This window comes from Coptis chinensis, chromosome 4 (genome assembly GCF_015680905.1).
Source record: "Coptis chinensis isolate HL-2020 chromosome 4, ASM1568090v1, whole genome shotgun sequence".
NCBI classification, from domain to species: Eukaryota; Viridiplantae; Streptophyta; class Magnoliopsida; order Ranunculales; family Ranunculaceae; genus Coptis; species Coptis chinensis.
In genome coordinates, this window is record NC_141459.1 from 52351750 (window position 1) to 52363202 (window position 11453).

Here is an 11453-nt window from a genome sequence, read left to right on the forward strand (position 1 = left end):
AAATCGATAACGACTGCATGCCGATCATCTTAGGGCGTCCCTTCTTGGCAGTAACCGCCAACGCTTATAAATTGTCGCGATGGTAAGATGTCCTTATCTTTTGGCCATCTTTCTGGCGAGGTAAATGTTTTAAAATGATGAAACAGATTACGTAATCGCGTCTATAGATGGGGAGGTTAGCATGATCGAGAGCTTAGCTCAAGATTATTTTAACAACACGTTTCCCAAAAACCATATGTATAAATTCCTTTCTTTTGGAACTTCAGATTATGTAAATGACTCCTACTTAGAGGAAGTCAACACCATCCTTGAGTCCACACCAATTGTAGACCCTTTGGTTGCTCCATATACTAAGTATGAAGACTTACTACCTAAGCAAGTATTCATTACGCAAGATGAGGACCCTGATGAAACATCTATTGACATTCCTTCCACCCCGGTGCTTAAACCTCTTCCCCCGGAGTTAAAATATATTCAACTTGATCCGGATGGTAGTCATCCGGTAATTATATCTTCTCTGTTATCTAAAGATGAAGAGACACGTTTAATCATGGTGATTAGGGAACATCGGTCTGCGATTGGTTGGTCCCTAGCCGACATTAAGGGAATTGACCATAATGTTTGCACTCATCATATCCATTTGGAGGATAACGCGAAGACTTCTCACTAACCTCAGCATCGCTTGAACCCTGCCATGAAAGAGGTGGTTAGGGAAGAAGTCTTACGTTTACTCGATGTGGGTATCATATACCCAATCTCCGATAGCGAATGGGTAAGTCACATTCATGTAGTTCCTAAGAAATCGGGGGTTACCATGGTACGTAACGCTAAGGGTGACTATGTTTTCACATAAGGTCCTATGAAATGGAGAATCTGTATTGATTACAGACGTTTAAATGCTATGACATGAAAGGATCACTTTCCTTTACCTTTTATAGATCAGATGCTCGAACGTCTAGCTGGTCATGCTTTTTATTGTTTTCTGGATGGCTACTCTAGCTATTTTCAGATTATTATTGATATTGATGACCAAGAAAAGACTACCTTCACATGTCCCTTTGGAACGTATGCCTATAAACGAATACTTTTTGGCCTTTGTAATGCTCCTGGTACCTTCCAGCGGTGTATGCTTCATATATTTAGTGACATGGTAGAGCGCTTTATGGAAGTTTTCATGGATGATTTTTCTATTTATGGAGACTCCTTCACAGATTGCTTGTCAAACCTGTCTAAGGTTTTGACATGGTGTGAAGAAAAGAGCCTCGTTTTAAATTGGGAAAAGTGTCATTTCATGGTGAAAAAGGGCATAGTACTAGGTCACATTGTATCTAGTGATGGCATCGAAGTAGATAAGGCCAAACTAGATAAGATAACGACTCTACCTATACCGGTTGTCCATGATATTAGAGCCTTTCTAGGCCATGCGAGGTTTTATAGGCTTTATTAAAGATTTCTCAAAAATAGCTAGGCCTTTAACTAATCTGCTTTTAAAGGATGCCATCTTTGATTTTAATTTTAGCGTAAGTAGGCTTTTGAAACTTTAAAAAAGCATAACCTCTCTGCACCAATTATACAGCCTCCCGATTAGTCTAAACCTTTCGGACTCATGTGTGATGCTAGTGATCATGCAGTTGGTGTTGTCTTAGGACAGAAACTAGATAATAAGTCCACTGTTATTTATTATGCTAGTAAAACCTTAAACGATGCTCAATGAAATTATACAACTACTGAAAAAGAATTTTTAGCTGTCATTTATGTTTTAGATAAGTTTCGTCCTTATTTGGTTGGTTCTAAAACTTTAGTTTACATGGACCATGCAGCCCTTAGGTACCTTCTGACAAAGAAGGATGCTAAACAGAGATTAATCCGATGGATTCTTCTCCTACAAGAGTTCACATTAGAAATAAAGGACAAAAGAGGGGTCGAAAATGTAGTTGCCGACCACTTATCTAGACTTACGAACGACAATGATAGTGATTTTGAGTCCATACCAGACTCTTTTCCTGATGACCATCTGTATGCTATTTTTTCAGCACCATGGTATGCTGACATTGTAAATTATTTAGCGGTTGATGTTATTCCTTATGATTGGTCAAGGAATGAACGTAAGCAGTTCTTGGCCAGAGTTAAGTTATACTACTGGGATGAGCCCTACCTTTTTAAGTATTGTGCGGATCAGATTATTCGTCGTTGTATTCCCCAGTGGGAATATAATGAAGTTCTATCGTTCTGCCACGACAAAGAGTGTGGTGGCCATTTTAGTGGAATGAAAACAGCCGCGAAAGTTCTTCAATGTGGATTTTATTGGCCTACCCTTTTTAAGGATGCCCAAGTGCATTGCAAGATGTGTATTCGTTGCCAATAACTTGGGCGAATCACGAAGTGTGATATGATGCCATTAAATCCAATCATGATAGTAGAAATTTTTGACATTTGGGGCATTGATTTCATGGGTCCCTTCCTTGTTTCCCACGGTTTCATTTATATTCTAGTTGCCGTAGACTACGTGTCTAAATGGATAGAGGCCATGGCTTGTCGTAGCAATGACCATAAGACAGTTGTATTTTTTATTAAGGAGTATATTTTCTGTCGTTTTGGCATTCCTAAAGCCATCATTAGTGATGGTGGAACATATTTTTGCAACAGAGTTGTTGCATCTCTAGTGAAAAAGTATGGAGTTACACACAAAGTAGCAACTCCTTATCATCCACAAACTAGCGGACAAGTAGAAGTTTCTAATAGGGAAATCAAAAAGATTTTAGAAGCAACTGTAAATCCTGATAGGAAAGACTGGTCGAAGCGTCTATCGGATGCCTTATGGGCGTACAGGACGGCTTTCAAAACTCCTATAGGAATGTCTCCCTTTAGACTTGTATTTGGGAAACCTTGTCATCTGCCCGTTGAATTAGAGCACCGTGCTCTGTAGGCTTTTTAACTTCAATATTGATGAGGTGGGTGTCAAACGCAAGTTGCAATTGAATGAGCTTGAAGAAATCCGTAGCGATTCTTACGATCTCACGAAGGATTATAAAGCTAACATGAAACGTGTTCATGATAAGCAAATCTTGCACAAAGAGTTTGTGGGTGGTCAAAAGGTCTTGCTTTACAACTCCCGTCTACATATTTTCCCAGGGAAAGTAAAAACCCATTGGTCTGGTCCTTTTCTGGTTACTGAAGTCACCCCTTACGGGGCAATCACCTTGGTAAATCTCAAGGACAACAACACCTTTCAAGTCAATGGCCAATGGTTAAAACATTTTCACGAGCTTCTGTCCCCTGATGTAGAGGAAATCCTTTTACAGGACCCTGTCTATGAGGACTGACCTTTGTCATTTGGTGTACTTTCTTTCATTCCCATATAGTGGTAAGTGCACCATTCAGGTAACCAGGCCCTCCCTATGGAGTGTGTGGCTGTAAGTACCGGATCCTAAGTCCACGTTTCACATAATTCACGTTTTCTACTTTTACATGTTTTCTCGGTTTTTGAGTCATGTTCCTCTATGGGGTGAATTATTTATTTATGGTTTTTCGTTTGTCTTAAAAAAAAAAAAAAAAAATTAAAATCATAGAAATAGCAATCCAACAAGTCTTGGGAATTTGACTTTAAACGACCCACGTGTAAAACAAATTTTGTGTTTAAAAATTTGTTTGGGAGTGGGTAGTCAGTCTTTCCATTCGGATTGCCCGTTAGTCGTAGTTCATTCTGGTTGACGTTATCTATAACTTAGATTTCCTTTGTTCGTATAACTTACATCACACACGCACTTCAAGGCATTTTTCCACCTTCTTATACGTCACCCATGGTTGGAATTGAGTGTTTTATGGATCATTGGATTGGAAATTCTCTACTGATAATTTCCATAACTCATTCGCCAAAATCGGACCAATAACGAAGCGGCAAATTGAATTTGAAATTGCGCGAAATATCGGAAAAGTTCATAATTCGATTTGGGCTTGGGCCCAAACCGCACGCACGTGCGTGGCACATGCGTCTCCTTCCTTCCCAAAACGCAAACAATCGTGTTTCCTTTTTCATCCCGCCAGTTAACAAAGTTTAAAGGAAAACCTAACAACCAAAAAATAAAAAAGAAAAAAAGAAAAAAAAACACCTATTTACACCACGCCCATTAATAACCACCAGCCCGAGTTCTCTCAAACAAATTTCCCACACCACCGAAAACAGCCGCCAATTCAAGTTTCCAACCTGCCACCGCACCCACCATCGCCACCACCATTGTTTTTAGTTTTTTTTCATCAAACTCGCCTCCTCCACCGTCTATAAAACCATTGTTTGTTTCAAAAACTTCAATGGCGCTACGACGAAGAATTTTGCCGGAGCACGCGTTTGCTGCCGACCACTTCGCGCCATTTTAAGATGCGGAGATGATTAGGATAAATTGGAATAGACTGTGGTACTCAACAGAGGATTTTTACCACTATTATTTGGTAGAACAATTCTATATGAAGAAAGAGGTGGAGGGGGATCGAATTTTTGTTAAGGTTGCGGGGAGAAGGGGGGAAGTAACGAGACAGTTGTTGGCTAAGCTTTTAGGCGTTACACCTGAAAGCAACCTAGAAACTACCATTCAGGAATCCCAGTATACTGGAGTTCCTGCTTTGATGAAAGATATTGTCGTGGAAGGTGAATACAATCCGAGTTCTCATTGCGTCCGTCAGTCAAGTCTGAGAACCAACCAACTGACTGTAGCTCAGTGGATTGTTAGGAACGTCCTCGGGAAAGAAAAAGTCGGCGACATCGGTCTGCAATGTCTGCACGTTATCTGGATTTTGCAAACGAATAAGTATAATTTCTGCATCCTCAAGTTAATTTTAAATGTGATTAGAGGAGTGGGACAGAGCACTGCGCCCCTTCCAGTATTGATCACTAAGATCATGATGTCTTTTAGAGTTGTCGCAAAATCTGCTCCTATTAAGATCAAATTGCATTCTAATGCAAGTATTTATACGGATTGCATCCAAGAGACTTGGCCGTTGTCTGAAGGAAATGTAGTTAAGTTGGAGGATGAAATGGAAGATATGACATGTCTGGATGAAGATGTATTAGATAGTTGTAGTTCTAATTTAGAACGCATGCAACTGCTGCAAACTGGCTTGCGTTGCGTTTATGGTATTTGTGAAGATATCCGAGATAGACAGATTGTAGTTCGAAATAAACAAACGAACCTTCAAACGAGAGTTGAAATGCTCGAAAGGGGTCAGGAAGATATCTTGTCTAACATGGAGACTATCCACCAGTGTCACCAAGCCCAGTATGCAGTACTTAGGACTGAGATGGAAGCACATCGCTTGTTCCGAATAGAGATGCTACGACGCATGCCACCCTTGGAGGGTTCTGTTTCAGATGAGTCTGAGAGGCATGAGCGTCGTCGCTGAAGAACAGATGGCGCAGGCAATTCATAACTCTAGGACCAATCTCCATCTCCGGGTCCAACTTCATCACGTGGCTAGGTGTTTCAAAGAATGTTGGGTTTTGATGTTATTTTGTCTTTATTTATTTTATGGTTTTATTAGTTTGGATATTAGTTCAGTAATTAAATTAGAATTTGGGTTTGATGTTGTTTGGATTACATTTTTTTTAATATAATTTTGGTTATGTTCAAATTGTGAGTGTTTTTATCATCAATCCCACCTTCCCGAATCGTTTGGGGGTGGTATTGTTTCACCCTAGCACAATTTGTTATATGCTCATCTTTTGTAAAATTGTTTTGGAGTGAGGATTGACAAGTTGGCCGATATCGGCATATCTATGGTTATATGTGATGGCAACATGAAATTTATGAGAATTTAGAAGTTACTATTCTCAATTCAGCATAAGATATATTACATTTAGAATAGAATCCAGAATATGGGTTGTTTCCGTTTTCGGTTTGGAAACTTGTTGTTTCCGACAATTGCCGTAAAATTTTTTGGCAACTTGCCGAATCAGTTTAGGAACCCAAACCCTATATAAACTTCATTCATTCTCCACACAAAACTCACATCTCCCACATTCAACCATCACACTTCACTCCCACGTTTTCCCTTCTTTTCCTTCTCACATTCCGCGGTTGAACTTCGGCGCTTTCGCCTCTGTGGGGCGCCACTTGCGCCTTTGGTCGCCACAAATTCTAGTCAGAGCGCACCTGCGCCCAACATAAGCGCATCTGCGCTTAGAGTACTGTAACTCGAAAACCATCAGAGCGCACATGTGCCCCATACGAGCGCCACCTGCGCCCAAGTGCTTGGAAGTCCAATCTTCTAAGCGCCTTGCGCTTTACCGAGCAGCGCGCCCGGATTTCCGTAGACGCGAAATTTCTGATTTTGGGTGAGTTGTTCCAGGATCGTCGCAGCTATTCTAGAGAGTAGTTTTGAGATGACATCTCCTATAGTCATTCCTGAATAGTCGTTCGAAAACTTGATGGGAACCGATACCTATGGAGCATCGTTACGCGAGCGGATCGTGCAGTTAGGATGGCGACATCTTCTGGTGAGGGATGAAGATTCTTTTTCACCTCAGCTAACTGAATTTTTCTATAATCATATTACATTCTATTGTAACCAAGAAGGAGAACAAAAAATTTCCCTTGCAATTAATGACACGACTATAGAATTCAGTAAGTATTTGGTAGCTTTGGTTTCGGATGCCCTTGCCCCGACCCTATGTTCACATGGGGTATATGATCGATAACTCATACCTCTATGAATATGCATATTTCCATGAGTATTATGGAGGAGGGGTATTTCGTGTCATGGACCAAGGGCGATATAGCATAGCCCTTGGTAGCCTATCTCTCAATGTAGGTACAACCATGTTATTCATTATGATAAATATTTTAGGGAACGGCGGTTTATACGCCAATAGTACCGCTTAGTGACGTTTTCCTTGCTTTAGCTGAGGGACGTCGCCGATATGACATTCCCCGAGTTTTAGTGGCTACTCTAAAGAGAGCCCATACAATGAGGCATAAGTATCTTCTTATGCCTATTTTGGTTGGCCGCATTATGCGTGGTTGCTTACCGGAATTCTGTACCCAGTTCACGGATTGGAAAAAGGTTGAAATCATGAGACCCACCAATCAGCGAAGTCGGATCATTCGAGCCATGACTTGGCGGGATGGCAGGTGCAACCTCATTTGGTTGCCCCCTTACACCCCATCAGACCAAGTAACACTCGAGATTAGCAATGGTGGTTGATGATACGGCGGAAGCGTGGCAAGCAAGTTGTTATGGCATGGCGGGGATGCGAAAAGAACCTCGCCCCTTTGAAAGAGAAGAGAATGACGAGAAAGCAGGAGTGCAGGTAAGTTTTTATTTCCAGTTAGTGTCTGTTTATGTCCCAAGCAAGTAATTTCTTACTACCCCATAACGGGTGGAACTACTATAGAGTTGCGTCAGATTTTATTTTCTATATTAGTATGTTATAACTTTGTTTTGCAGATGTTCATGAATTTCACGCTCTTCAATGGTATTTTTCCTACCCTCTTTATTTAAAATACTTTGAGAACAAAGCATGCTTCTTGTTTGGGGGGTGCATAGAAACACGTGTAATTAAGGCATCTGTTAGGATATAGATATGTATAATATGCATTTGTTTTCTAGTTAAAGTTTCAAAATTCAAAAATATAAATAAATAAGTTTATGCTATACACTTAGGAATATTGGTATTGTTTTCTTTCTCTATGCTCTTAATAATCTAGAAGTCTCACGTAGCTTTTGCATTAGAATAATTTTTAGAAACTTAGGTTAATCTGTAGGTACTAATCATTGCATCTATCTATAAATATATTATATGAGTATATATGATTGTTAGCAGTAAGTTTCTGAAATCTAGGCTAGAGTACTTATTCTACAAATCCTGTAAGAATATAGCCTAAAGCCTTATATGAGCGAAACATTTGAGAAATGACACAAGGGAGAAGTAAAATCCGGATAGAGAAATCACACGTCCACTTGCTTGATCACTATACCATATCCTAAGCGAGAATTTAGGCCCTCTTTGGATCGATATAGCCAGAAATTCAACCCTTATGAAATTATTTTCCACTAGTCGCCCCTCTGATCCTTTCCTTAGCCTTTCATAAACCGCAAATTCCTTTACCCTATTACAAAAACAAAACAAAATAAAAAAATAAAAATCAACCTACCCAAGTTAGAATAAGTCTGAGAATAGGATGAGTGAAGAAAGAAGAAGAGAAAAACCTGTGCAAACAAAAATTAGTTAGTTGCTTCAGAAAATAAAGAAAAGAAAGTTTCCATCCAAATGAGAAAATAAAATAAAATAAAATAAGAAACAAATAAAAGAAAATAAAGAGTTAGAACTCCAAAAAAATAGAATCAAAGGAGTCAAAAGCCAAAGAAAAAGAAAAATATGGCTAAGGACGGAAACAAAGTGTAGAAGCAAAAGTGAATAACAAGGTTTTCTCTAGTTACATAATACAAAGACTCTATTATCTCAGACTTGGTCTTTTTGAATATCCATTTCCTTCCTTCTTAAACCATCTCCTGATCCCCGCAACACCTAATAAAGACCTCTAGCTCAATTGGGAATAGGTTAGTGTGATAGTAAGTGGCAGATGTGTTTATCGACTCCGGCTTCCTTGTGTGTCATTGAGATTGTAAGGTAAAGTGTGCCCACTGCACACTGGAGTAGTGAAACTTGAGTGGAAAAATCAGAGTGGTTTTTGTCTTGACATTTATTTGAGGACCTACTTAAGGACGCGCTTATTCGAAGTTTTAAACGGACTGCTATTGCATTTCGTAGTATTACTCATTGTATATATGTTTATTGTAGAAGATTGATTATTATGCATATATTAGCTTAGGTTTCGACTTGATTATTCTATATTCATTGCTAGTGAGATGTATAGTTAATTTAGAGCATGAATAAGGAAACAATAGTTTTATTTCTTAGTCGTTGTAGTATAGATGAAGTTTGTGAGTACCTTCACTGGAAAACTCTCACGAGGCTACAACTCGTCCCCTAGGAAATTCCTAGTGGTTTAAGGCCTTGTTGTATATGGTCAATGCAATCGCACTCAGCGAAACGAGATTAGTTAGAACTCTATTTTTTGGTTACTTATTCTAATTTCTCATATTTGCTTGAGGACAAGCAAAATGCTGTTTGGGGGTGGTTTGATAAGAGCCCAAAACTGTAGTTTTAACCCCTTAACAATCATACTTTTAGACCAATTATGTGAGTAATAAATAAGAGTTAACACTGATTATGTGTTTTTATGTATTTCAGCAAAGATAAAGTCAATTATAAAAGAAATGTGCTACTTTGGCGAGATAAAGGAGCAAGGATTGGTTGCTAAGAAGTTTTGTAATAAAGGCCAAGATTCAAAGAGACAAAGCCTTCGTAAAGCCCAGTCAAAAGCTGAAAAGTCAACATGGGCAGAAATAGTGCACAAGTCGGCAGAACTTCCGAAGACCATATCTTTGGACTCAGACCTCGGAATTGGGCCTACCTTATGCCAAAACGACTGGCTTGGAAAAAGCTTTCCAATGGTCTAAGCTTTGGCCAAATCAGAGGAGCAGAAGTGGATGAAAAGTCTGTTAAAGTCAATTTTAGTTGAATAGCCCTTTCCGGATTGAAAGAATTGGGTTTTGGGCCCGATTTTTCGGCCCAAAACATGGCTCCAAGCCCATACACGATTTTTGGATCTGAAGCATATAAAAACAAAAGTTTAGCTCTTTGTTAAGGGTAGCTAATTAGACCTAAAATATAGATAATTCTAGATCTAGTTTTAATGGTTTTTAATTAAGTTTAGTTTCATTTTCATTCCTTGTTTTAGATTAAACCTCGAAATTATTGTTATTGCTGGATTAGATAAATAAAATAGTATATTCTTATTCATTTTGATTTTTGTCATATACAATTGTTTAGATCTAAATTCCTTTATCACTTGTTATTCATTTCCTATTTATTACCTGAGATTTCAATTATTGTTTAGTAAAATTGCATAAGATAGAAGTTTTATATGATGTCTAGTTTTAATTCAATGGGAAATGATAGTAGTATGACTCAAGGCTAAACCTCCATTAGACGGGGTTGAAGAAGCCTTGATGAAGCTTGATCCTTGTTAACTTAGAAATCATCATGAGAGTTTATTCCACTCTAGAAGGTCGTTGATTCGCCATGAGAATGGGTGGACGACCTCACATGCTAGTTATTGATTGGTAGACATGTCATGTATAATTAGGGATTAGAATTACTAATTTGATATGCGAAGCATTCAATTTGGATCACGATGAGTCTTTGTTAGTTGATTAAGTCGAGTTAAGGTGGATTCAATTCCCTTTAATTCTTCATCTAGATTCAAACCTTTAGCATTCTATCATTTCGTTATTCATAACTTGTTAATTGAATTCACCTCGTAGTATAGAATTCCCCTCGTAAATCCCTCATTAGACTTTGGACTGATTAGTTGACACGAAACCATCGCATGCTAAAGAACTAGGAGTGGAACGAATCATTTACTCCCTTATATCTTAATAGGATTGAGAGAAAAATATCTTTGATAAATCTAGTAAAAAGAAGTTTAGTTTTACTTTCGTTTAGAGTTTCATCGCTTTATTCATGTGTAGAATTATTCATTTTATCATTATCACCCAATTAGAAGCCCAAGCCCATGCGGTGTTGGGAAAACCGCGTGAGTGATTTGATACAACATCAAACCTGGAACCAAATATTAGCCGATTTGGTGTTTGGTTTGGTGCTTTTTTGGTGTTTTCATCAACATGTAGCTCTCCTGAAGTTGAGAAAACACCAAATTTAGTGTTTGGTGCTAAACAGAATTTGGTGGTTGGTGCTAGGTTGATATCACTCCTAAAGATGCTCTTACATATCAATTCTGATATATCGCTGTAGTCCTAGTAGTTTTCGTAGGACCTGTGAAGTAAGGACCACTGGAATTGTACCTCAATGTCTCAATTTTCCCCGAGTGTTGTAATTTTTAAAGCCAACTATAACAAAGTTGAAACTTGAAAATAGTAGTGTACAAGTAACTCCCTTGCCAAGTTATGGCAGGGCCATAGACTCAAGTATCACTCAATCCTGGCAACACTAAACAGAATAATCTCTATTCTTATTATAATTTCTCAAAACCCTACCTAGCCTTTATATAGGCAACGTAACAAACGTGTGAAATAACAACTACCGTACTACTCTAGACTATTGCTTTGCGATGTGCACAAAGCCCAAACACATAACTTTGACAGAACTCACCACACATAACTTTGACAGAACTCAAATTGCATCATTCCCCCCCTGCTTGGGAGAAATTCGACCTCGAATTTGGCTCGTCTTCATTTGAAGAAGTATCATAATAAGGATGAAGGTGTTTCACGTTAAAAACATTCGAAGTACGTATATGATCAAGTAACTGCAACCGATATGCATTGGAATTGATCTTGGCAATCACCTCCAGAGGACCAATTTAGCTTGCGAGGAC